The following is a 6,000-nucleotide window of genomic DNA, read 5'->3' as shown; positions in this document are numbered from 1 at the left end:
TTAGATAAGGAATAGCATTTCAAGAGTGAACTTATTTTTTAGAACTCTTAATGAAAGAGTTTTGACCTAAGAATCAAAACAATTATCAAAATTACAAATTTTAACAGGCCCGTATTAAGAATTTAATGTCTTCTTGGTTGATGACTCAAATTTATTTGTAGAGGAAGTTTAAAATGGAGACATCTAGTGGTAAATGTGAATAAAATACTGCAAGGTGATAAACATAAATTGAGAATACAAGAGAATTCTAGGCAGTGAGATCTAACTTGTGAACACTCAAGAGTGCTGCTGACTCATTTTTCTATTTACCAAACCATTGGATTTAAATAAAATATTGTAAAAGTGTTTTAATAAAAAAAATAAATCAACATCAGATATTAAGAGCTCTAGAATGGGGTTCTTAATATGTTTATCTATTTTCGATAACTATAACAATATATTTTACTGTTATAACTATTATAACAATATAATTGTTTTCCTTTGTAATTCTATTGTTTATATTTTCTACATTTAAAAGTTTTATTCTGAGAAGGGGCCCATAGGCTTCACACCAGACTGCTAAAGGCTCCATGACCAAACAGAAAATTAATTTTCTACTCTAGAAAATTCTATTGCAATTGGTTTCTTTCTTTCTTTCTTTCTTTCTTTCTTTCTTTCTTTCTTTCTTTCTCTTTCTTTCTTTCTTTCTCTTTCTTTCTTTCTTTCTTTCTTTCTTTCTTTCTTCCTTTCTTTCTTTCTTTTTTTTGGTGTTCACTATAATATATTGTAGTATGGGTAGTAGCATCTTAAATATAGGAAAATAAAAATTATACTCATTATTTTTCCTGGTAACATATTGACACTGGTATGCTTTTTATACTTTCTACTATCTACAAGTTGGGACTGATCTTAAACTGGGATGGCCAAAGACTGACTGGAGTTACTATTCTTCCTGCTCATTCATTTTAAATGAGGTTTTACTCAAAATGCAAGCCTTGTCTTTTGAACAAAGAACTTCAGGCAATGAATGGACATTCAGTTAACCTTTGATTTTTGGTTTTGTTGCTTTTATGATGCTACTCTCAATGAAAGAGAAGGGAGTTGGGCAGAAAAGAATGAGAAACATTCTTTTTCATTTTGTTACATAGTCCCCTCTATTAGATAATGCCAAATCTCAAAACTACTGTTTTTAGTCTCCACCAATGGCAGTTTTATAGCTTAAACAGAGACATGAGACATGAACCATTTTTGAGAGGCAGTTAAGTGTAATGGATTTGGACCTGGGTTTGAGTGCTGCCTCAGACAGTTACCAGTTGAGTGAATTTGGGCAAGTCACTTTATTTTTTTTGTTTGAAATATTGTTTTTTAATAAAATTGAATTTGTTTCATTTTTAATTTTTAAAATTTCTTTTGGCAAGTCACTTTAATAATATCTATTCCAGAGTTGTAAGAATCAGTCAATAAGTATCTATTAAGCATGTAAAGCTGAGATTATGAAGAAAGGCAAAAGATAGTCCTGAGTTCACAATCTAATGGGGAAGACAACATTCGAACAACTATTTACAGACAAACTTTGTACAGGATAAATTGGAAATAATCACTAGAAGGAAGGCACTAGAATTTAGGGAGATTAAGAGAATCTGATGATAGATTCTTCCACATGAGAGAAATAAATTTAAAAAATAAAAAAAAACCCAAACCCTCTCCAAGGCAACTTCCAAGTATAGGAGTCCCAATTCAGCCTGAGGAAAGAAGACTACTACTACTACTAATAATAATAACAACAATAATAAGTAAATTAAATCCTGGATCTCTAACTACATGGTAAAAATTTACTCTCAACTAGGAAAATTGCCTTAAAGTTTATCTCTAAAGCACTGATCAGTCATGTGTCACATATGGAATGGATATGCTAATGAACCTCATTGGCAATGGCAGATGATGGGAGTTTTTGATGTTGAAAAATTAATCCATTGTAAGGGTTTATGGAAGTTCATCCTTCTAAGCAAAACTATTGGTATCTTTGGGGTGGGAAGAAGAGTATTGGTAGCTTAAGAGTGAGTAGTGTTTTATTTGTGTTTTATGTAATGTAGAGTGTGTTCTGTCCACATTTTCTGTATTCTGTGTTTTGTTAAATGCAGCTGAATTTTTCCTGTGGCCTTATCAACCAAAAGAAAAAAAATGGGGGTTGGGTAGGAGGGTGAAAACTTTTCTGTTGAAGTTCTGAAACTTTCAAAACATATAGTCTAATCTCTGTGTTCCTAATTCTATCCAAGTTGGGATTGCAGAGCCTTTTTCCTGCCTAATCTCCAATTTTTGGAGGGAAGAGAAGTTATGAAGCAGACTCCTTTCTGATCATCTTATTATGGGCTGCCCATCTCCCTTTCCACTTGCTCTCAGCCTGATCTAAAACCTCTGTTGGGAAAAGGCAGCAAAGTTGGAATATTTCTTGTTCCCCCATTGCTACTTCCAGGTCCTCCCACTACCTCTACCCCTCAGTAACCTTTCTTCCTTTGAGGTTCATGCTATTCCTATCTAGCACCTAATCAAAATCCTGGTAGCTATTGTCTACAGACCAAAGTGCTTTATAAGTTAATATACAACTTGATTCTGGAATGTTGGTGCTTATGAGTTAGAAACTAATAGCTATTTTATAAAACCATACTTCCTAGGAGGGCATCCTCAAACATAGCTCTAAGGCCTTCATCCAGTTGTGAGCTAGCAGAATTCTCCCTGCATTGCTCTATTTCTTATTTACTCAGTGAATTAAATCAGAGCTCCTGTTTTGTCCAAATATCCCAGAACTACATTAAACTCTGTATATCATACCATGGCAGAATTTTTTCCTATAATCCCAAAGTGTTCTTGAAACCCTACATTCTCCACAGAAACTTTTCCCAAGCTAAATGGAAGCAAGATAACAAAGCCATTTCTACCTTTTCTGATAAGCAATTAAAACATGTCAAATCTTTACCTTCTGATGGGGGGAGGGGAGAAATCCATATTTTTCCATATCTGTACTCTACATGTTAGATGATAAGCATACTCTATTTGTTTAGTTTTTATTAGTACCTAGCACAAGTCAGTTCTAAATACATACCTTGGGGGATAATGGTGACTCACTCAATATTCATTCAGGAAAAAAAAATTCTAGAGCACCTACTGTGCACAATCTTGTAGCTCCGTTCTTGGGAGGTTACAAAAGTGAAGAAAACACCATCCCTGCCCTTATGTCTAAAAGAGGGAATCAAATGTAATAATAGCTCGTATGTATATAGCACTTTCAAAGTTTCAAAGTTCTTTCCACACAATGATTGAACACAGTATTTAGTGGAAGTATTACCATATGAGATAGCCTGGGACAGTGAAAATAGTGTTAGCTTTAGGGTTGAAATCCTGAATTTGAATTTTGGCTTTGCCCCTTATTATCTTTACGTCCTTGGACAAGTCATAAGGAAGACCTCATTGTTTTCATGTGCAAAATAAGTTTTACTCAATTACCTCTACAATCCCAATACAAAGTCTAGGGACCTTACTTTATAGATAAGGAAACTAACATTAATTTTTTTTATACCAGGTTACTCAGCTGGCAAGTATCTGAATTAGAATTTAAAATCAGGTCACTGACTAGAATTTAAAGTCAGGTCACCTGACTAGAGCTGATAAACTTTCTGCTATATCACATTGCCTTTCAAGTAAGCAAATAACTCTGATAAAGGCTTTATGTAATATGTATGTGATGAGCATATGTGAATCTCTGGCTTCATAAATTGATCCAGCCATTCTGGAAACCATGGACATAGTTCCCATTTGGGAACTATGGACAAAAAGTCACTATATTTTCCATACTCTCTTGACCCAGAAATACCTCTGTAACCCAAAGAAATCAAAATAAGAAGGAAATGACTCATACGTACCAAAATATAGGAGCTCTTTGTATCTTGGCCTGTAAAGAAACAGAGGGGGTATCTATCAATTAGGGAATGACTGAACAAATCTATGGTAAGTGAATGTAATGGAATACTATTTTTCAATAAGGACGTATCTATTTAATAAGCATATTTTCAATGGATATTTTTGTAAATATCTCAGGTGGGAAGAAGTACAACAACAAAGTTTTGGTCAGAAGTTGTAACAAAGGTATAGAGGCTGAAAAGAACAAGTAATTTGGCTAGGTAGGATCATAGGATATGCACAGGGAAATAGGAGAGGGTAACAAGGGAAATAGTTTAGGATCAGATTATGAAGGGTCTTAAATACTAGACTCAGGAATTTGGACTAGATGGAACAGCGGAAGACTGAATGTATTTCCTCAGGCAAATTTCTACAAAATCATAACATGATGTTGTGGAAGGAGCACTAGATTAGGATGCAGAATTTGCACATGCAGCCATAATATTTCTGAATTATCTCACCTGTAAAGTGAAAGGAAGTTGAACTAGAAATTTCAAAGGTCCCTTCTAAGCCTTAAACCCTGTAATATATTTTTAATGGAGATTTTAACACGTTCTACTTAGTTTCAAGGATATCTATGATGATAAAAAGAAGTGTTATACAGAATAACCTTGTAATATTATTTTAGTAGCTTTCATGAGCATTTTGAGACATATGCCAAGCAACAAACAAACTTTGTAGACTATTTTCTATTCTGAGTGCTGTTCAGCAATACAATGATGTCCTTTCTTATTTCTATTTACACACGAATGCAAGAGATTGTACAGTTTACTTTGCTTTTTGTCAAAATACTCTGCATTGTTCTAAAATGTGACGTATCATGTTGAAACATGCCAAGTATATGACATGTATTGGGTGTGGTTGATAAAGATATCTCTGTGTTGGGCACATTAGCTTGATATCTCAAAACAACTAGTGCCCCAAACTAGATAAATAAAAGCTGGTGTCAACCTTGAGATTACATAACCAGATCTCATATAATATAATCAAGTGATGACTGTTAATATTTGACACTTGGACCTCTTTGAAAAGAAAAGATGCTTCTTCTTTCTAAATCAAGCTAAAAGAAAATTTCCTACCTTTCTTTTCTTGGCCATACCTCTCTTCCTCTCTCCTACATACCAAACAAACAAAACAAATGAATGAATGAGTAACACAGGCACACAAGCCCTAAAATCCCACACAATTAGAGCTCTGACAATACCTTATGGAGCTGGGGAGGAAATATGCATAAATTCAAGTCCGTGCTTTGTATTACATCTGGCTCTCCATGATTTGATTCCACTTGACTTTTTCCAGACTTATCTCCTACCACCACACTCAGTGTTCTTGCCAAACTAAACTACACTATACTCTGCCAGCCAAACATGTTATGCACTTTATCTCAGTGCATTTGCTCACATAATTACATATGCCTGGAATGTCCTTCCTCTCCCTCTTCATCTGTTTAATTTTTGCCCATTACATAAAGCCCAATTCAAAGGCCACTTAATCCACAATGCTTTCCTTGAGTTCTCTGTTAGTAGTGGTCTTATTTGAACCTTACATAGCTTCTTGCTAATACAATCATTATATAATTTTGCACACTGTATTTACCTATGTTTGTCTTACAAGTGTTTTAAGGGTTGGATTGGGGTATGCCCCATGGAGCATGAATGAGAATGGCTCTTCAGAGACCATTTCATTGTTCGATCAAAGAGCTCCCCTGAAAACTTATGTTGTGCCTCAGTGCCGTAGGACTTGTGCTTTGAGAAGCAAACCCTGTGTTTGGAGTTTCTTGGTCTTCTCTCCTCTCCCTTTCCCGTAACAGTAGCAAGGGAGTAGGGTGCTACCTCAGTTTCTCTTTTCTACCTCAGTTTCCCTTTTCCTCTACCTTCATTCCTCACTCTTTCTCCTTTCTTCTCTTTTTCCCTCCTTTCTCTTCAGAAGATGAAATATCTAAGACTCCCTATCTAGGACTTCCTATGAGGGAAGGGGTTACCTTCCCCACATATCCTGAGCCTGGCTTTTCTGCTGCCTCTCTGTTTTGTTTCTTTTCTGATTACAAGTGACTGAGAAGTGATTCTA

Source organism: Vombatus ursinus, unplaced genomic scaffold (genome assembly GCF_900497805.2).
Source record: "Vombatus ursinus unplaced genomic scaffold, bare-nosed wombat genome assembly UNPS02014807.1, whole genome shotgun sequence".
Classification (NCBI taxonomy): domain Eukaryota; kingdom Metazoa; phylum Chordata; class Mammalia; order Diprotodontia; family Vombatidae; genus Vombatus; species Vombatus ursinus.
This window is presented reverse-complemented; position numbering follows the sequence as displayed.